Raw genomic sequence first — 22,644 nt, 5'->3', positions numbered from 1 at the left:
TTTATTTGTTCCTGATTTGTAATCCTAGAATTAGATGGATTTGTTTAATCCAATTCCTCTTTCCTACCATTGAGTAGTTTGTCTAAGACAAAACACTCAGAACTATTCAGTTTTTGCCACCTTTATTGTCTGCAGCCTTCTAAACCACAAAGGATTGTATTATCTTGGTTTTCCCTGGAGCTTTATTGTCAAAACACTTTGTCCTATGCTGGACCTATGGTTAATTGTTTGTTTACTGTGTTTTAATTATCTGCCTGCCTGCCATAACCTTTGAGAGTTCTTTGCCCTTTCATAAACACTGGAAGCAGAAGCTAAAGTCCTCTGAGAGCTGCCAAATCTGTGGCTATTGTGCAATGGTAAAAACAATCATGCATTGGAGACCAATGTCCAGAGAAGAAACTAGAATAAGGACAAGAAACTGATAGACTGATCTCTTTTTTTAAAATAAAATTTTATTGAAGTATATCATTCATACATGAATGTACATAAACAATAAATGTATAGTAAAATTTATGAATTTACAAAACAAACATGCATATCATCATACAAGTTTCCCATACATCTCCCCACCACCAACACCTTGCATTGTTGTGAAACATCGGTTACAAACTATGCAAGAGCATTGTCACAATATCACCACTGAATTGTGGGAAGATGGCAATGGAGTAGGCAGGCAGGGCTCAACTCTCATAAAAACAACAGAGAAAGAGCCAAAATCTTTTTGAGGGACCTGTTTTGGGGATCAGCAGATGAGGACAATGCTACACAACTCCCAGAGGGTGAGGGACAGAGAGATGAAGAACCCAAAACCATAAATGTGAGTAACCAAACCCCCACAAGATAGTAATATTAAGCTGTGGTAAAACCCCTGGCTCACTGCATTTGACTGAGAGGGAAACAGACATCTGCTTCCCTATCAGCTGTTACAAGGGAAAAGGGGGGAGGGGCGGGGATGGGGGCTTCTCTTCAGTGAATTTAGCCAGCAGAACCTTCTTTGAATCTTGGCTCTGGCCAGACCAAAACACAAGAAAGCAGAGATTCAAATACCTCAGTGGAAAGGTGCGCTGACTAATGCCATATGCTGGCTGGTCTGGAAATTTCATGGATGAAATCTGCTTTTGGTTCCCTCTGTACCTAACTCCTGGGAGACAATCTGTGCCCTATTAGGGAGCCCCTGGCCCTTTTTTTTTTTTGGTAGGCAAAGGAGTAAAGAGTTTATTAAGAAACAATAAATGAAAAACAGGACACAATCTGAAACAGATTGCAGGCCTTTTAAAACCCTTATTCCCCTCTCTTCATAATGTTGGGGAGGGGCCCCAGCTGTTTGTTGTTCTGATTGGTTATTCTACCTGTTAGTTTTCAGCGGGCTGGAGTGATGCCTTTTGAAGGCATCCGGGCCTTTTCCTTGATCCCAAATGGGATTCTCATTCCAAATGGGATCCTTCGTCCTAATGGGGTTCTCATGGCTGGGGTCTTGCGGGATCTTTCCAGTTTTATTCTTGGTGACGATCTTTCCCTAGGGGGGAGAGAGGGAGGGCCGGGTTTAGGTGGGGTTTCATGGCCATATGTCTTGGGATCATGTTTTTTCCAGGTCTCAGCTGTGACTCATTTTCCCTTTCCCTAAACTAATTTGCCTTAAGTTTCCCTCAGAGAGCTTACATCCTTACTCTTAAGGGAGAGCTAAAGTGTGATAATCATTCTTCTGTAACTGTTTCCCACTGTTTAGGGGGAATAGGCCCTATCTGACAAGGTGTAAAAGCCTCTGGCTATTCTGTTGTGGTTGAGACAAGATGAGTCTAGCACCATGGCTTGAGCTGGATAAAATCTCTGCATGACTAATATGGCATTGATTCCGGAAGAAATAAACTTAGTTAGAATTTAAGATACACGGTCTTACTAAAAAGGATAAAGAAAAAGATGGTAAGCAGGCCCAAAAAGGGGGAAAGCCATGATATAGTGGATGATGAGAGTGAAAAAGGCCAGGTGACTTCAGAGGCTGCATGCTCCCAAAGTTGATGGGAATCAGCATTTTTCCTTGATTTCTTTTATGCTGTTGGTTAACTCTAGGGAGAGGTTGTGGTAGATTTGCTGGGTTTGGGTGTAAACTTCCAACCCCAGTTCCCATGGTAGTGGTTATGCCTAGGACAGCAAGGAGAGGTATGAAGAGAGGTACTACTCTTTACATAAACTCACAAAGACAGTATGGGTAACAACAAGACAAGCATATGGTGAGCAAAATAAAGACAATACTTAAGAGAGTTAGTCCTTTATCTTAGGAACATTCATGAATTACTTAGAAAATGAATTAAATTTACCAGGACTTCTAGCATGTTAAATATCCCTTTGCATATGATCTAGAATAGGAAATGTTATTATATTGATGAGGAACACAGGTATAATATTTGTGGCAGTTTGATATTATTATGAATTCCAAAAAGAAATATTGATTATATTTGTAAACTGGTCTGTTCCTCTAGGCATGATACCCCTTTGATTGTGTTAAATACCAAGGTTTCACTTTTACTTTATTAAATCAAGATTAGGGTTTTGATTTTACCAAATCATTAGGGCATGCAGGGTTGAGACCCTGCCCCCTTGGTGGGCTATATAAATGGATGCTCAGTTAAGAACACAGTAGTAGATATATGGAGAAGAGCAGCGAGGAAGAGAGCTCCATAGACATGGAAGGGGCCCTGGGAAGAGAGAAGAGCCTGATAGTCTACAGCAGACCTTGTGAAGAGAACAGAGCAGCTGAGCCAGGAAAGAAACAAGCCCTCTAGCCTACAGCTGAGATCAAAAAAGCTGGGCCCATGGAATCTTAAGAGGAAGAGGAAGGTTGAACCCTCACAGATATTGCCCCCCATCTTGGTTCAACACATGGCAACAGAGTTTGGTAAGGAAGTGACTTTGAGTTGGACTCTTTAGGGCCTTGCAACTGTAACCTTCCACCCCAAATAAATACCCTTTATAAAAGCCAAGAGGTTTCTGGTATTTTGCATCAGCACTCCTTTTGGCTGACTCATAGAATACTTAGTACCATCAATGCACAAGATCCTCTTTGAGTTGTAGTTAATAGATCTAAGTTCCAGGTTTGTCTTTCCATGGGAGAAGGCCATAATGCCAATTTTATTTGTTTAAGTTTTACTCACACTACTCTGGTAATAATTGCTCCACTTCACACAGCCAGTATGCTGCAGTACTGTTGGCCCTTGGAGGGAAGTTCCAGTGTTTCACTGGCTTGATGCATAGCGCCCTTTCAACATTATTAAACAAAGCCAGTCCAGAGGCAATGCCCATTGTAAATCTGGCCATATCAAGCCAAAACCAGCTGCACCAATAATCTGTAGCTACAATATATTCTCCATCTACTTCAGGACCATAACTAGAGATGTGGTAGATACCTTTATTGTTTTAAGGTCAGTGACCAACCTAGCCAATAACTCAAAGGGAGAGACAACATGCAGTATACTGAAGGCCTATTTTGAATGCATGAGAGTTTGACAATATTGAAATCTATCTCTTAGTTTTTATGCACTTTTCTAAACACTTCCAATGTAATATATAACATTTATCAAACGAACTTAACTTTTTTAGTACTTTACTTCTATACCTTTACCATGATTACATTAATTAACAGGTATTTTACTTTAGCAGTACAGGAAAAACATTCTCCATTATTTTTTGAAAATCTAAGATTCCCAGTGGAATCAAGATTATCTTCCTTTACCACCAACATCGGGGTTGCAGTACATGGAACGTGCATATCTCCCCATGTTAGCTCAAAATTTACAGTCAACTAAATTTACTGAATTCCTCCATAGATTTAGCTGGGTCCTCTGAAAACTGCCCCACTGGTTTTTTGTTTTTTTCACATTGAGCTAAATCTGTTGGGGAGAAGGGAACATGGACTCTAATTGTTCCTATATCTACATTTGCTACTTCCCTTAATGAGCAGAGGCTGTTCTCAGTCGTCCCCTTGTAGGGTGAAAAGATGCCCCACTCCTGGTGACTCCTGCTAGACTAGCTATGTGAGCATAAACTGCAGGTGCTGAGGCTGGAGGTGAGTCCAAGGGACACTTAAGTTTGGAGCTTTAAGGAGAGAACCTCCTTCTCAGGTTCTCTCTTTTCTTGGGGCTGTTTCACTTCCTGAGCATAACACAAACTCAAAGACCTGTTTAAACTTGTGTTCTGATATAGAGCCATAAAGAATTGGATGTATGGAATCTCCTACTGCTTCCCTTCCCTTTTACACAGGAGGTCTAACTGTAAGATAGGTTTATCAAGGCTGTACTGCAGCCATGCAGTATTACTGAAGAAGATCAGTTTCTCCTTCTCAGCCCTTCAGTGGGCAAGGTCTGGGATGCTACAGTGCTAGAGCTGCACCCATTATTCTAGGAAAAATGGAGAAAAGTTTGTCTGGCATCCCAGACTCTGAGTCTGACTAAATTTTACCCTCCAAACCAAAGTGCCCAAACCTCTCAGGTCTTGAGGGATGTTTAGAGTAAGTGTTTAGAATTGCTGCTTTAGTTCCCAGCATCTGGGAATAATAAGCCCTTGCCATGAGGCATCCCTGAAGTGAGGAGATGGCGGAACCTAGGTTCCGGAAGGAATCCACCAAGCTGCACGTGACTCTTCCTGGAAAAGGGGCGGGCTTGCCTATTAAGCAGTCCCATTTTATGGCCACTGCCAGGGAGTTTCACAGATAAACCATACATTAAAAGTCCATTAAGTAACAATTCTGTCTTTACCAGCAAACAGCCTTGTGGGTCCCAAGGCAATGTCAGGGCCTCCCAGGGCCTGAGAAGGAACAGAATTTCCCTGCACTACCAAGGGTGGGACCAAAGCCTTGCTAGCAAATGTATTTTCAGTTATTGCATTTGGCTTCTGACAGGGTCCTCTATTAAGAACCTGCTTTTTGTTACTGCTATCAATTTAGGTTTCTATTTAATAATGGTGCCCTGGAATTAGCCATTAAAGTACTTTGGATTAGACAATGCTTTTATAAACTTCCTATAAGAAACCATAACCACATAGACTAGTCATCCTACATTTAAGCAAGCATATTAAATTACAATTAGCAACCAATGAAATCTACCCCTATCTATTTAAAAGTCCTGTTGTACATTCCTTATTCTGTTCTGTTCTGCAAAAACCAGCCATTTCACTTTAGGACAGACCCATATTTCAGTAAACACAAATTGTGACTTTCATCTTAAAGATTTAATACATAATAAATATTATTAATACAAATAATGCTCATTTTTAAATTAGTATTCAATAAACCTAGGGAGATAACACCCAAGCTAAATAAAATTGAAACCATTATAGTTTATGCAAGGAATGTTCTTTTATCCTTCCTTCACAGGTGGCTAAAACTTTTCTTCAATACAATTCTAAATTTGTGAATAACTTTAAAAGCATACTGTCTGCTAGGTTCTGGAATAATTATAATTGTTATAATTTGTTTTAGTCATAATTTATAAAAGACCTTTCCATAGCTTTCAAAAACTTTTCCTTTGCTTACTGAAATTTGACAATTGGATTATTAACCACCCTCATTTTATGGCTGTTAAAAGGCTTAAATTGGGGAATTATAGAACAAACTATGGTGTTTTTTTTTGTCTATTTTTTTTATGTTACATTAAAAAAAAATGAGGTCCCCATATGCCCCACCCCCCTCACCCCACTCCTCCCCCCATAGCAAACTATGGTTCTTAATTTCTGGCATTGGAAGAATTTATTTAATTTTTAACAATTTGAATAGAGCTCTTTTAAGAATTTTCATTTGTTAACTTGATACTACCATCCTGATGTATGAAGATATACAGTGAAACACACAACTCACTAATATTACTTATCTTAACTTTTAGTTACAGTTTCTAGTTTTCACTTTAGAAGAAACTGGGCACTTTCATTTATTAACTAAGCAACTAAAACTATTTTATTAGTAATGACTTTGCTACCTTATTCTGCTTTTCCAGCAGTTGAACAATTTCATTTGTGTATTATACATCAAACCCAACTGCAAGACAGTATTGACATTTTAGGTTACCTTTCACTGTTATCCTATTTGTAACAGGCAAACCCTAAATCTGATTTACAAATTCCTAGGCATGACCAAACTAACAACATTAAACACAGATTAAAAGTTAAATGCAGATTTAAAAAGTTAATCACAAAGTTAAGCACAGATTAGAACAGAAGAGAGAATTTTACACACTTAGCATAGGTAAAAGACCTGACTTTAGAATCACCTAGATGCAAAGCTCCCAGTGTCTATCTATGGCAGAAACCTTGTGCAGGACCCTCCAGCTTCATTCTTCCAGGAAAAGCCTTGGGCAGCTGCTGAGTATAGAGCTAAGGGGTTCAGCCCTGCCTCTGTGAGACATGAACTGGGGCTGCGCTGGGAACTGCATCCCATTAGTTACCTACCGGCAAATGGTAAAGCCCTGTGAGGCTTTTTTTTTTTTTTTTTTGCTGGAAGGATTGGAGTTTTACAAGGAAATAGGCTAATAGGAATAGCCAGGAAGCTTTTTTCTTTTTAAATCTTAATTGATGGCATATGAAGAGGACCCTTATTTTACAGGGGAAAGGTTTAGTAAATGGGCTAGCTCTTGATTCCCCATTCATGCCCCTTATTAGACACAGCCAAAGCTAGGAAGTGTCTGGAGTGCAAGCCAGGACTGAGTAATTGGCTTCCATATTAATTAAGAAGTTAACAATAATACCTGCCCCATCAAGGGTCACCTACTGCCTCTGGTTGATGGTTCAGGCGTGGCTTCTGTCCTCCCCTGCGGCAAGGCCCTAGCAGTCCATGTGGTGAGGCAACTTGGAGCCAGGTTCCTACTGATGAGGAGCCTGGATTCGGTAACTCTGAGGTAACTGGTGCCTTTAACAATGGCAGTTAAAAGGTGAGCCTGCCCCGGACCCTGCACCCGCTGTTTCTTACGTTGTCCATCTTTGTCTCTGTTGTTGAAAACTGAGAAGGCTGTTTCTAAAAGGGCTTGGGGACCCAGGAAAGTTTATATTCAAGGCAGCCTGGAGTTCTTAGGAGGATCTGTCATTCTCTAGAGATAGGATTATTTTTATCGCCTCTACCAGCTTTCTTTGAAATAAGGCTGAGTTTCTGCCTTTGACTAACTGACCTTATTTGAAGTTGACTAGTGGGAAGTGGACTTGGCCCAATGGACAGGGTGTCCACCTACCACATGGGAGGTCCACGGTTCAAACCCTGGGCCTGCTTGACCCGTGTGGAGCTGGCCCACGCGCAGTGCTGATGCGCGCAAGAAGTGCTGTGCCACGCAGGGGTGTCCCTTGCATAGGGGAGTCCCACGCGCAAGGAGTGCGCCCCGTAAGGAGAGCTGCCCAGTGCGAAAGAATGTGCAGCCTGCCCAGGAATGGCGCCGCCCACACGGAGAGCTGACACAAGATGATGCAACAAAAAAACACACAGATTCCCTGTGCTGCTGCTAAGGATAGAAGCGGTCACATAACAACGCATAGAGAATGGACACAGAGAGCAGACAACTGGGGGAGAGGGGAGAGGAAGGAAATTAAAAAAAAAAAATCTTAAAAAAAATAAAATCGACTAGTTTGGTAGTACGTTTCTGCCCGAAACCGGCGGGGGCGAGTCCAGGGACCTGTGGGAAGAAGCAGGGGTAGGGGCAGGAGTCGAGAGAAGAATGGAGGGTTCTGATCAAGCCTCGTTTATTGGGGGTAGAACAAGGAGATTTATACTGAGGGGAGGGAACGTGTCCACAGGTGGTAGGCTGGTCTCGCGGGTGGCAGACGTCCACGGAGGGGATTGGCTGAAAGTTCGTGCCGAGTCTGCAGAGTTTCGCGCCGAGTCTGCAGAGTTTCGCGCCTTGCACATGCGTACTGCTGTGGTCAGCAGAGTTGTGGCGGGAGGGGGAGAACAAAGAAACAAGGTGGAAGAAGAAGAAGGGAATGGCGGGGCAGGGCTGTAGTAGTTATGAGAGTCGCCATGTAGTTGGAGGCTGTAAACAGACCTCACAGCGGGTGGCTCCTCACAGGTCCCCCTTCTCTGTTTAATATGTTATGAACTGAAGAAAAGAACAGCTGGCGATGGCTCACGTTAGGGCAGGGCTTATGCCCAGTGGTGACGTGCGGCTGCAAGGTGCTCCCGTACTGAGGGGGGCTGTGCCTGTCTTAGGTCGGGGCTGCACCTGTTAAGTGACCAGTCTTACCTGTCATTGGGAAACGTGGCAGCGAAAGGCCACGTCCCTGTCTTAGGTTGACTGATGGGTCAGCCCAGTTGCCCGTCATTGTCCAGCGCCTCAGCGACAAATGACCTTGAAAATATAGCAAGCTATAATGAGGAGCTTTTCACTGCGCATGACATGCATGATGTACTGAGATTAGTGGGTGAGGCCATACCCGCCCTGGTCTTGTTTGGCCAGGGCACCTGCTGCTCGTTTGAGCCACTAAACTCACTGAAGCTGTTCTCCTTACCGAAGCTGTTCAGCGATATTAATTAAACAGAGAAGGGTTAGCTGCGATGTTGTGACTGTGGACAGAGAGGACAGGCAAGAAAACGCCATTAGGGTACAGGTTGGCTATGAGGCAACACAAGAGATTTGCATATTTAAAGGTTGGTTGTTTGTTCTTTGGTTTGGATAGGCTGGTATTGACGAACAGCGGCAAGAAACATCACGTGGGCAGAGATTTGCTTCATCCTTTCTTAGAGGAATTTAAGAAGGCAAGGTGCAAGTGCACAGATTAAAAGGAGAGCAATTAGGGGGCTGAGGAGGGGACCTAGCCACATTACGAGGGGAGAGGTGAGCCAGGCAGACAAGGAGGAGGTTGATTGGGAGGGCAGTATTCCTTCCCGCAATTCTTGCAATTTCTTAACATTTTGCTCAACAATACCAGATTCATTTATATAGTAGCAGCATTCCTTCTGGAGAAAAAGGCAGGTTCCTCCTTTTTCAGCTGTAAGTTTAAGGCCCTACGGTTTTGTAAGGCTACTTGGGTGAGGGATGTTAGTTGCCGCTGCAGAGAGTCAAGAGACTGTGCACTGGATTCTAGGCTAATTTGTCGTTGTTGTTTAAAGTATTGCAGGCTGATGAGGCCATGACCAAGAGCACCACGTGCTGTGGCAGCTGCAGTGACTGAACCAGTGAGGCTAATTTTTTTACCAATATAGGGAGGAAGGTGGCTCTCTTTGACACAGATGGGGATAGTAAAATTTTTTAGTTTGCCTTCTCCATAGTATGTTAGTTGCAGGGTAATGGCGACTAGGATGCAAGGCCTCATTTTTATAGAATAGAGCATTTTGGGGTTATAGTTACTTTTCCAACCACAAATACATAAGGATCTCTTACACATGCCTGAAGATGATGAATTTGATTTAAATGCAGATATTGACCATTCTTACTATTATTCCCAATCCATTCTATAGTAGGAGCTATTCCTAGAAAAACTTTCCACAAATTCTTTTGTTTATGTATAGATGTCATATTACACCATGGAGAAAGGATCCATTTCCCTTTCTGTTTCCAAATACAATTTTTAGTAAAAATTATTTTTTGTTGTCCTTTACTATTTAGACCATGCCAAATAAATCTGTCATTATATTCAATGGGACTCCCCATAGGGGCACTTTCCCACACTATTCCATAGGAATCATTAAAAAATGACAGATCCTCTTCCTATATGGCACTCTTGCCATCCTTCTTTATCCCTACTGTCTTTTTGCGGACAATCATAAGTAGGATTTTTGGTCATGAATAAATTGGAAGAGGGAAATAAAATCACAATAAACTGAGTATTATTATTTTTAAAGATAATTATGGCCCGATTTTTAACCTACATACAGGAAGGATGGTTACTAATGCATAAGGGTTGATAATCAAATGGTAATATGAGATTATCGATTCTTTTTCTTTATATGGTTTAATTGGCAATCGATTATCAATTGGTTTAGGGAATATATGGGTTTTATTTAGATGTATATGAAAGAATGGCTTTTTCCAGGTTAACACTCTAAGTAATGGGGGGTTAGGTATATAGGCCTAATAAGTGTAATTACTGGCAGCTTCCTTATTACTTACGATCACCATCATTAGAAGTTGTAGAAGACTCCATCTCTTCATTCTGGGGTTTAATCCTTTTCACAGATAACTAAATTTGTTCTCCATTTTCTGAAATGATAAGAGCATAGCCTCACCCCCTTACTTTAATCCTGCCTTTTTTCCATTCATTGCTTAAAATATCTTTCTAGAATATTGGTTGATCTTCATTTCCTGTGTCTACTGTAGATGTTTGACATTTTCTAAGTTACATTCCACAGGTGTTAATGAATTATAAACATTAAGAAAATGTAAAGTAAATAAAGCTTTTGCTAATTAATCTTTTGGTGTCATAATACCATCATCTCCCCCTTTTTGTTTTAAAATCATAGTTTTTAGGGTATGATGGCTGCATTCAAATATGGCTTGACCTGTAGGATTATAAGGAATGCTGGTAACATGTTCAATACCATATTTTAAACAAAGATTCAAAGGATTTACTAATGTAAGAAGGTCAATTATCAGTTTTAATTTTTAGAGGGCATTTCCTTACAGCAAAAGCAGACCAGAGGTGTGAGCGAACATGATGAAACCGTTCCCCACTTTGAGCAGTAGCCCACAAAAAATGAGAATAAGTGTCAATACAAACATGAACATATTGTAATTTACCAAAGGATGGTATGTGAGTAACATCCATTTGTCATAATTGATTAGGAGTTAGGCCTCTGGGATTAGTTTCAGCCTGAAAAGGCACTGCTGTTAGTGGTCCACAAGTAGGACAAATGTGAATAATTTCTTGTGCCTATAGTCTTGTTAACTTTTGATATTTATTTCGCAGGCCTTTAGCATTAATATGAGTTAAAGCATGGTAATCACGAGCACTTTGTAAACACCCTACCAATAAATCAGCTTGAGCATTATTTGCTGTCATAGGACTAGGCACAGAGGTATGAGAGCGTATATGAGTAATGTAAATAGGTCTTAACCTAATGAGATGTTGCAAGTCAGCGAAAAGTTGAGATAACTCATTAGTAGCAAAGATATGAGCTATTTCAATATGCTTAACAGTAAGGCATACATATTCAGAATTAGAGACAACATTCAAAGGTTGCTTAAATATTGTTAACACCTTAATGATGGCAGCAAGTTCAGTACGCTGAGCAGACGTGAATGGGTTCTGCCAAGCCTGTTCTTTTCAAGAAGTAACGTATGCTGCTTTTTTATTACTATTACTATCAGTAAATACTGTACAATATGGTTGGGCTATGCACATAGTCCTGAAAAGCACTGCAAAAGTTCATTGTTAGGTTTTTTATAGATAGAGGAATGCAGCTGGCTTGATTTGTGTAAGAAGACACTAAAGAAAGTCTTAGCCAGTTTTAAAACAAAGTGGTAGCAATACAGCTGGACTTTAACCTTTTGCAACAAACTAGCAGTGTTTGGGATTGCTGCTACTAGTGTTGTTACTTTAATCTATGATAAGAGGTTGTTTCTGTGACACATACTCTTTTATAATAATTAAAACCATGAATAACCACACTGTACTTCTCTTTAATATTATGCTGAAAATATTGGTAACTTTATACACCTTTAAGCATTTATAGAAACCTTTTATTTATACAGCTTTAATTAATAGAGGGTTAAAGGAAAGAAAAACTTGTTAATTTTGTGACACTGTAAAACACCTTTCATTTAACTCACAACATATTAAATGAACTCAACCATCACTTTAATTTTTCTTTCAAGGCAAAAGAACAAATCTCCTACAATTAGTCTGGAACAAAAGGCTACTGTTCAGGATCTGGTTTCGAGAAAGCAGTCCTGAACATTACGTTCCTTCAAAAGAGACAAAACCTTCCCCTGTTGGAACACCGAGGAAACGATAAGCACAAGAAGCACGAGAAGCTATCTTGACAAGACAGACCTCTTTGTATACTGATTATTGAGGATAAGAACTTTTACCAAAACAGATTAATGATGAGAGGCCTTGAGAAAGAATAAAAATTTTTAACTTTGCATCAGCATACTACTTGATACTAGCCTTTAAAATTTTATAGATAGACCCATTAAATTTTATTTAACTTTAACTGTAAAAATTCCTTTTCCACCAACCTTCTGCACTTTCAGTATTCAGTCAGGTTTTGTCCCACACTCTACTCTTTCCAATAATCAACCATTTTATCTCAGGACAAAATCATCTTCTGTTTCCTTAATAATAAAAACACATTCCATATAGCCTACATACAAAGTTATCAAGCAAACCTTTTATAACATAACACCGTGAACACTAAACAAGCTTGTTAAAATAATGAACTTTTCTTTAAATACTTAGTAGCATGTAATATCAGAAACAGTTTTCTAGAAGCAAGTTGTGAAGGGAGGCTGGCTGCTGTCAATCTTTCCTGTTATAAAATTACCTTTTATTATTGTTATTATTATTATTAGTTCAGGTTTGTTTAATAATGGCCTTTTGGAATTAGCCACTTAAACACTTTAATGTAAACAATGCTTCATAAGACCTTTTATAATTATTTATAACCATATAGACTGTAATTATATCATTTTTAGACAAATTTTATCTTTACAGAACACATTCCCTTACTTAAAGTTATCACAATACCTCCTACAACTTGCCACATGCAAATTAAGTTCCAAGAGTTTATGAAAAATTAGCCATCCTACTTTAGGATAAAATACGCCTTTTTGCAAAACTTATTAAATTTCAGTTAGCATTTTCACAAACTTTTAACCAAATATTCATTTAAGTTTTACATTCTTCATATTATCCTGTGAAGAAAAATAAGTTATTCATTTCAATCTAGGCAAGAACCATTTTTTATGAAAAGGCATAGTAATTTTGTTAATCAAGACTTACAATTTTTATCATTGTAGATAACATTTAAACTTATGTATTAATATAATAAACTTAAGTATTAATATAAGCGCTTATTTAATTTTTGGCCATTTGAACAGAGCTCTTTTAAAAATTTCTAGTAATTTATATTTACCATCTGGAGGTATCACATTATACACTGACACTGAATGAACAGACAGACAAACACAAAACAATTTCAACACATTAACAGAAACATACAATTTATTTACAATCGACTCATAATTCTTACTTTCTTGGTATAGCTGCTTTTAAATCCTCTGTTATCTAGCACATCTTAGATTGTACCTCTTAAGATTTCTTCTGGAATTCATGTCGCCTGTAATATGCAAGCTTGTGCTTGGAAACATTTTTATTAGTTATCAGCAATCAGTTAAAATAACTTGAGCAGCATAAATGTAGTTAAGTTGTCATTTTGCAGTTTAGACAGACCATTAACACACATTTTTGGATTATTACTATAAGATTAAACTGAGACTTGAAGTTCTGGAGAAAACTATTGATTTAAAACTGAAAACTTCCTTTAGACCTTGATAAAAACTTGGTACCAATTTTATTATCTTGGTCAAGCAAGCCCAATCAGAACTAGAATGGAAACAAAATAAAACACAAATGTTGCCACATTTCTCTCTTTCCAGCTGATTAACTATATTAGCCTTCACTAGCCCAGAGCTACATTGTCATGTAGACAGCAGGGAGTTTGAAAAGTTGTGAAAGGGGCTGGCGTTTGCCAGAAGAAAGTTGATTGCCTCATAAGCTTGTTTTGGTTTCAGGGCCTGTGACTGTCCTTGTCTCCTGTTTCCCTGATGGGGAGGGAGAGGTTGACCCTGCATGTTGGTTTGGGACTGACAGCGACCTTTTTACTGCAGCTGTAAAAGCTTTTGCCGTAGCAAGGCCTTGTTGGTAGGCGGGGCCAATTTCAGAACAAAGCCTGATGTAACCAGACAAGTTCTCCTTCTTTCTATAAGGTCTAACCGGGGCCTGACAAGCCGCATTTGCATTTTCAAAGGCAAGTTGCTTTACAAATGGAGGGGCCGCAAGGCAAGTTGATGGAGAAGGGAGTTACGCTGTTCTAAAAAGCGGTTCTTTTCCAGTAACTGAGCAGTTAGGGTGGAAACTTCAGCGCGCAATTGAGCGTTAATATCTGGAGGCACAGAGACAGGAAAGGAGGCAGGAGGTGGTGACTGAAACGTAGGAGGGGGTAGAAAAGCGGGGGGCGGGGGAGGCGGGTCTTGAGGTGCGGGGGGATAGTCTCCGGGGAGCAGAGAGGGTGGAAGGGCGGGATAAAGAGGTGGGGGAACGGGCGTTGGTGCGGTGGGCGGGGGATAATGAGTTATTTGATTATCTGCAGGGGCCGAGGCTTGGGATGCGAGGGGATAGCCTCCTGGGGGCTCACTTTTAGGTCTTGGGCGTGAGTTAGAGCTAATTTCTTCGTCCTCGGAAGGGGAACTTTCATTATCACTTTCTATAGCAATAGAGACTGAACCTGGGCCGCTAGAGGATTTCGCGGCCTGAGGAAAAGGAGGTGAGGGCTGAGGGCAGAGGGCTTCATTGTCTTGTATAGGAGGGGAAAGAGAAAGCGGCGGACAAAGAGGCTTTTTGCCCTGTTTTACCACTTCAGCCGCTTGGGAACAGGAATGGCACGCGGCTAGGAGCTCATTAATTACAGACCAATACTGAAAGCAGTAACGGGGACCCTTTTAGGGCCGAAGGTTTTGTAAAAGTCCTGTAAGGCGTTACCTACACGGCGCCACCATTCTTCATCAATAGTACCTTTCTGGGGGAACCAGGGACAAATTTCTTGGAGGAAGGCAAAGAATTTAGAGAGTTCTTTAATATTAACCTTTACTCCTCTCGTCTTAAGCGCGGCCTGCAGGCCGGATAGGAAAAGGGAACTATTACTAGAGGATCCCTGCCCCATTATTGCCGATCACTCACCGAGACAGTCTTCAAGAAGATAGGCAGTCCTCTGAAGGTCTCCTCCACCCAAGCTGAGAGCTCAGGTCTTCCGCCCAAGCCAAGGGCTCAGGTCTTCCGCCCAAGCCGATTGCTCAGGTCTTCCGCCCAAGCTGAGTGCTCAGGTCTTCCGCCCAAGAATTCTCAGGTCTTCCGAGTTTGTGTAGATCACCTGGCCAGGTTTTCTGTTGTATCGGCTTGCTTCTTCCCCAGGTCCCATCCATGTAGGGTGCCACCTGCCCGAAACCGGCAGGGGCGAGTCCAGGGGCCTGGGGGAAGAAGCAGGGGTAGGGGCAGGAGTTGAGAGAAGAATGGAGGCAAGACAGGGTTCTGATCAAGCCTCGTTTATTGGGGGTAGAACAAGGGGATTTATACTGAGGGGAGGGAACGTGTCCACAGGTGGTAGGCTGGTCTCGCGGGTGGCAGACGTCCATGGAGGGGATTGGCTGAAAGTTTGTGCCGAGTCTGCAGAGTTTCGCGCCTTGCACATGCGTGCTGCTGTGGTCGGCAGAGTTGTGGCGGGAGGGGGAGAACAAAGAAACAAGGAGGAAGAAGAAGAAGGGAATGGCGGGGCAGGGCTGTAGTAGTTATGAGATTCATCATGTAGTTGGAGGCTGTAAACAGACCTCACAGCAGGTGGCTCCCCACACGTTTCCTCATCTCTTTAAGGAGACATGACTACATGGCCTCTCACCCTCAGATCTGTCTGTCCTCTCCTCTCTTATACAGGTTTAACTGGAATTCAGGGTCCCATGAAGAGGTCACTCTTGGCCACACTGCGGCCATGTGGTGTGGCAGAAGATTCTTCTTCCTTTTTAGACCATCAGTAGGCAGGTTGTTCCAATTAGAAGCCTCCCATAATCCTAGGGGAGGATAAATGTATTTGTCGGTCTTGGTGGCACACCACTGCTAGACCTGGTTGAATAGATTGCTTGCCCAGCCAGTGTCCTGGAGGCCATAGCCCTGCTTGTTGCCCCCAGGTTCTGGGGATTGGGAGTCTTATATCTCTGGGTGTTCCCAAAGCCTTAGAGGTCTGGGAAGATGTCTGGGTCCAGTTCCCAGACTGAAGCTTCTAAGCTGGGCTTTCCCAGTAGGAAAGGGACTGCTTGGGACCTTTTTTGCCTACTTGGCAGAGGTCTTAGAAGATATCATGAGCAAGTTCATCTCATGGCCACTCCCAGGGCCCGAGTTCCATGGTTAAACCTGACATTAAGAGGCACGTTAAAAAGTAGAGACTATTCTGCGACTTATAGGCAAATAGCCTATAAAATGACCCAGAGGTAATCTCAGGGGCCTCGCTAATAAAACAAAAGAGGGCACAGACAGCCTTTAATTAAAAACTCACCAGTCGTCAGCAGGGGTGGAGAGCATTACTTGCCTCCTTGTTTCCTGGCTTGGCTCACTAAATATGCTGGCAGGGGGCTCTGGGATAGGGTTTCTAGGTTTTTGGCTTATGTAACATAAAATAATTTAAGGACATGACACAGGGTAGGCAAGGGAGTAAAGAGTTTATTATGAAGCAAGAAATGAAAAACAGTACATAATCTGAGACATAGATTGTGGGTGTTCTGCAGGGTGAGATGCATCCATTGGCCCGATTTTGAAAACTTAAGCTGGGCAGTTTTAAAGACTTAGAATAAGTTGAACCAAATATCAAGGAAGAGCTGTGAGAAAAAAAAAATAGGTGAGAGAATTTGGCAATTGGAGTAAATACACTAACAATGTATTCAGATGTGTAGACATCAGCAAAAAAGTATAAACCATACTAGAAAACAGGAAAAGATGGCCCAGTCACAGGAACATATCAGAATATCCTAAGAGATACAAAATTTAAGACAACTAATCAATGATAATCATAAAAGGCTCCTAAATCAAATCAAAGAATTGAAAGAAAATATGACAACAAAGATAACGGATATTAAGAGGATACTGGGTGAGCATAAAGAACAATTTGAAAGCCTGCAAAGAAAAGTAACAGAATTTATGGGAATGAAAGGTATGATGGAGGAGATTAAAAATACATTAGAGGCATATAAGAGCAGATTTGAAGTGCTTGAAGACAAAATTAGTGATTTCAAAGACATAACATATAAACTAGAAAAGACATGAAAACAGAAAGAGGAGAGAATAGGAAAAAATGGAATAGGGTCTCACGGAATAGAATTACAACCTGAAACACAGAAACATACACATTATTGGTGTTCCAGAAGAATAGAATGGAAAAGAGGAAGAAAGAATATTAGAAGAAATAATGACCAAAAACTTCCCAACCCTTATAAAAGACATAAATGTCAATAGCCAAGAAGGATAAGACATCCCAAACAGAATAAATCCAAATAGACCTACCCTGAGACACCTACTATTCGGAGTGAAAAATATCAGAGATAAAGAGGATTTGAAAGCAGCAAGAGAAAAGCAAAGTGTTTTGTACAAGGGAATCTTGTACAACCTCTGATCAGAAACCATGGAGGTAAGAAGAAAGTAGTATGATATATTTAAAGTACTGAAAAACTGCCAGCCAAGAAATCTGTATCTGGCAAAAATGTCCTTCAAAAATGAGGGTAAATTCAAAGCCTTCACAGACAGACAAAAATGGATAGAATCTATTACCAAAAGACCAGAATTACAAGTTACTAATGGAAGTGCTGCAGCCTGAATGGGAAAAAAGAAGGATGAAAGACTTGGAGAAAAGTGTAGCAATGAAGATTAGGAAGGGCAAACTAAAGGGTAAAAAGACAGAAATAACACAACATGAGAACAGAAAGCCAAAGGAAAATGGATGAAGTAAGTAATGCCTTTACGGTAATAATATGGATTGTTATTACTGTAAAATATATGGCTTGAACACCCCAATCAAAAGACATAGACTGATAGAATGGATAAAAAAATGATGCTGTGAGCCTTCTTTCCTTCACGGCCCACGTTGGGTGCCAATTGCTGTGATCACCTCACAATAGGTTGGCTCGAAGGGATGGCAACGCAGAACTTTAGAAAATAAAGGACAGAGAAAGACACAAGTGAGGAGATAAAAATGGGACCAGGGGACTCACAGCTTCTGGAACTGAGAGCCTCGACCTTAGTTTCCATCTTGTATTTATTGGAAACTACCAAGCAGGTGTTTGCTATTAGAACTGCGACATCATCTACAATAATAGGGAACAACTGCAACATCTACAATAGAACAGGTGTAACATTTACAATAAGGAACAGGTAAGCCAGTTTCCCACAACAATATGCGCAATCTATATGTTTTCTACAAGAGACTCACCTCAAATTTAAGGACAAAATCAGATGAAAAGTAAAAGGTTTGAAAAAGATATTCTATAAAAATAAAAGGGGGCAATTCAGAAAGAAGAATGACTATACTAAATATTTATGCACCTAACTAAAGTTCCCCAGGATACACGAGGCACACACTGGCTGATGTACTATAAGAAAATTATTATTAAGAATTGTGAATTTATAAGCTTTCTAATCAACAGTCTGCTGTTTTAGCCTAGAACTGTGAATGATTAAATTGTCCTTTGTCCTTTGGAATGCTGTCAGGTTGCTATGCAGGCAACTCCCTCACCTATTAACCAAAAAACAAACCTTTAAAAGGAACAAGTTACCAGATATGGCATTTACATGTCCTGTTTGTATCCCCTATAAAACTAAAAGCTGAAAACCTATAGGCTCCTGTTCAGTGAACCATGAAGAGAACAGAACAAAACCCCCTCGAGACACCATGTCTCTCCTGTGGAGGGCTGGCTGCTCCCCACCCCCCCACTCCCCGCCGGAGGGATTTGTTAACTTTCGATGAGGTCTTTCCTCACTAGTTGCCAGACTCATTGGAGTTCTGAGGTTCAGAACCCCTTAAAAGAGATAGTCCCCAAGCTGCCAGTTTAAATTTCACCCAGGAGGGGATGTTCTGCCTGGGACGTTTTCCAATCAGGACTGATTAGCCTCATGAGACATCAGATGCTGGGTTTCTTCCTGATCTGGTGAGTAGTTGTATATACTTTCATTCTTTCCTATGTCTTTTTTTTTTTTTAAAAGATTTATTTATTTAATTAATCCCCCCCCCTCCCCCGGTTGTCTGTTCTCTGTGTCTATTTGCTGCGTCTTGTTTCTTTGTCCGCTTCTGTTGTCGTCAGCGGCATGGGAAGTGTGGGTGGTGCCATTCCTGGGCAGGCTGCACTTTCTTTCGCGCTGGGCGGCTCTCCTCATGGGTGCACTCCTTGCGCGTGGGGCTCCCCTACGCGGGGGACACCCCTGCATGGCAGGACACTCCTTGTGCACATCAGCACTGCGCATGGGCCAGCTCCACACAGGTCAAGGAGGCCCGGGGTTTGAACCGTGGACCTCCCATGTGGTAGACAGACGCCCTAACCACTGGGCCAAGTCCGTTTCCCTCCTATGTCTTTACTTATTACTCTTTTTAAAAATAATTGCTCAGTTGTTATAATCATTTGATATAACCTGAAACTTATTTGATTGAATTAGGCTGTGTTTGCATAGCATTTAGAGTTTCTGCCTCTTCCTTAGCAGAACACTTGCAAAACTGAAGAAAGAAAGAAATGCCTCTACAGTCATAGTTGTAGACATCAGTACATCACTTTTAGTATTGGATAGGACATCTGGACAGAGGATAAATAAAGAAACAGAGAATAATATGATAAATGAACTAGACCTAATAGAAATTTATAGAGCATTTCACCACAAACAGAAGGATATACATTCTTTTCAAGTGCTCATGGTTCTTCTCCAGGATAGACCACTTGTTGGGTCACAGGACAAGTCTTAATAAATTTTAAAATATTGAAATTTTACTAAACACTTTCTCTGATTATGAGGGCATAAAACTGGAAATCAATAATGGATGTAAAAAGGCAATATTCAGAAATACATGGACATTAAACAACACACTCCTAAATAATCAGTGAGTCAAAGAAGAAATTGGAAAAGAATTCAGCAAATATCTTGAAACAAATGAAAATGAGAACACAACATATCAAAACATATGAGACTCCGCAAAGGCAGTGCTGAGAGGGAAATTTATAGCCCTCAATGTTTACATTAAAGAAGAAAGAACAAAATTTGAAGATCTAACTGCATACTTGAACTAGAAAAAGAATAGCAAACTAATCCCAAACCAAGCCAAAGGAAATAAATAGTAAAGATCAAAGCAGAAATAAATGAAATTGCGAACAAAAAAACAATAGAGAAAATCAAGAAAACCAAAAGCGGTTCCTTTGGGAAGATCAACAAAATTGACAAACCTTTAGCTAGACTGACAAAGAAAAAGAGAGAGAAGATGCAAATAAAATCAGAAATGAGAGTGGGGATATTATCACTGACCCTGCAGAAATAAGAGATCACAAAAGGATATTATAAAAAACTGCATGCCAAGAAACCAAACAATGTAGACAAGATGGACAAATACCTAGAAACACATGAACCACCTACACTGATCCTAGAAGAAACAGACCTCAACAAGGCAATCACAAGTGAAGATGCTGAAACCGTTTCCAAAACCTCCCAAAGATGAAAAGTCTAAGGCCAGATGGCATCACAGGTGAATTCTACCAATCATTCAAAGATGATCTAATACCAATCTTGCTCAAGCATTTCCAAAAAATTGCACAGGAAAGAATGCCATTGAACTCATTTTATGAAGCCAACAGCACCTAATACCAAAACCAGATAAAAATACCATGAAAAAGGAAATTATAGACCCATCAGTCTAGTGAATATAGATGCAAAAATCCTCAAGAAAATGCTTACAAACTGAATTCAAAAGCACATTAAAAGAATTGTACCCCACGATCAAGTGGGTTTTATCCCAGGTATGCAAGGGTGGTTCAACACAAGAAAATCAATTCATGTAATAAACAACATTAATAAATTGAGGAAGAAAACTCATTAAGATCCTCTTGATTGATGCAGAAATGGCGTTTGACAAAAGACAGCACACTTTCTTGATAAAAACTCTTCAAAAGCTAGGAATAAAAGGAAACTTTTTCAACATGGTAAAGTACATATATGAAAAACCAACAACTAACATTATACTCAATGGTGAAAGACTGAAAGCTTTTCTACTGAGATTGGGAGCAAGACAAGGATGCCCACTGTCACCACTGTTATTTAATGATGTGCTAGGCATTCCAACTAGAGCAATTAGGCTAGAAAAAGAAATAAGAGGAATGCAAAATGTAGAGAAAGAAGTAAAATTTTCACTATTCATTGATGATACTATCCTGTATCTAGAAAATCCCGAAAAATCCACAACAAAGCTACTAGAATTAATAGGTGAGTTCAGCAAAGTGCAGGATACAAGATTGATATGCAAAAATCAATAGCATTTCTACACACTATTGATGGGCAATCTGAGGAAGAAATCAGAAAAAACATCCATTTATAATAGTGACTAAAACAGTAAAATATTTAGGAATAAACTTAAGCAAAGACATAAAGTTCCTGTATTCAGAAAACTACAAAACATTGGTAAAAGAAACTGAAGAAGAGTTAAATAAATGTAAGGACATTCCGTGCTCATGGATTGGAAGACTAAATATGGTTAAGATGTCAGTTCTACCCAAGCTGACTTACAGATTCAATGCTTAAAAGAAAAAGCCAATAGTTAAATTTGGAAGGGTAATGGGTTCTGAAGAGCCAATAATGTCTGAAAAGTTGGAAGACTCTCACTTCCTGACTTTAAAGCATATTACTTAGCTACAGTGGTAAAAACAGCATAGTACTGGCATAAAGATAGACAGACTGAAAAATGGAACTGAATTGAGAATTCAGAAATAGACCCTCACATCTATGGTCAAATGGTTTTTGACAAGGCTCTCAAGCCCACCCAGCTTGGCCAGAAGAGTCTATTCGAATAATGGTGCTGGGAAAACAGGATAGCCATTCCAAAAGAAAGAAAGAGGACCCCTATTTCACACCTTATACAAAAATTAACTCAAAATGAATCAATGACCTAAATATAAAAGCTACAATCATAAAACTCCTAAAGAAAATGCAGGAAAACACCTTCAATATCTTGTGGTAGACAGTCGTTTCTTAAACCTTACACCCAAAGCACAAGCAACAACAACAAAAATAGATAAATGAGACCTCCTCAAAATTAAACACTTTCGCATCTCAAAGGACTTTGTCAAAAGGGTGAAAAGGCATTCATCTTAATGGGAGAAAGTACTTGGAAATCACATATCCAAGAAGGGTTTAATACCGTGATATATAAAGAGACCATACAACTCACCATTAAAAGGCAAACTACCTGATTAAAAAATGGGCAAAAGAATTGAAAAGCCAATTGTTCAAGGAAGAAATACAAATGGCAAAGAAACACATGAAAAAATGTTCAACATCACTAGCGATTAGAGATATGCAAATCAATACTACTGTTGTAGAATTTGAGAGAGGCTCAATTATTTGTGTATAGAGAGGCCAGGACTCAGGAATGATTTTGAGAAGGAAAAACGGTTTATTGACGGACGGCCGGCCAGACTCGGGAGCTTTCTGTTTGAATCCCGAGCCCTGAACAAGATTTTCAAATGTCTTTTATATCGCGAGGAAAGGCCAAATGGTCACTTTGTTTCAGTTCTCAATAGGCTTCAATTAACATATATATCTTCCACATCTTAGGTAAGCTTTTAGCATGGACTCCAGACATTCTAGATAAGCCTTTAGCATATTTGGTTTGCATTTCCCCTGAATACTTAAAGTTTATAGACCTTGCATTGTTAAACTGTTTCCTGCTCCCCAAGGGCA

At 40.2% G+C, this 22,644-nt stretch overlaps 1 protein-coding gene across 4 annotated transcripts in view; it reads left to right on the top strand.

Annotated features, from left to right (window-relative positions):
* The first annotated feature begins 645 nt into the window (after positions 1-645).
* NUDT9 (nudix hydrolase 9) overlaps positions 646-22,644 on the top strand; it is an 85,058-nt gene continuing 63,059 nt past the window's right edge. For 3 of the 4 annotated variants that reach the window (XM_058295782.1, XM_071215600.1, XM_058295776.1), the window contains exon 1: positions 646-817. The gene's annotated coding sequence lies outside the window, so the exon portion shown is untranslated. Of the gene's footprint in view, positions 818-18,516; positions 18,864-22,644 lie in introns of those variants that run through there. The other variant, XM_004463932.5, reaches the window with a different exon arrangement.

This window comes from Dasypus novemcinctus, chromosome 1, assembly GCF_030445035.2.
Source record: "Dasypus novemcinctus isolate mDasNov1 chromosome 1, mDasNov1.1.hap2, whole genome shotgun sequence".
Taxonomy (NCBI): domain Eukaryota; kingdom Metazoa; phylum Chordata; class Mammalia; order Cingulata; family Dasypodidae; genus Dasypus; species Dasypus novemcinctus.
This window is presented reverse-complemented; position numbering and strand designations above follow the sequence as displayed.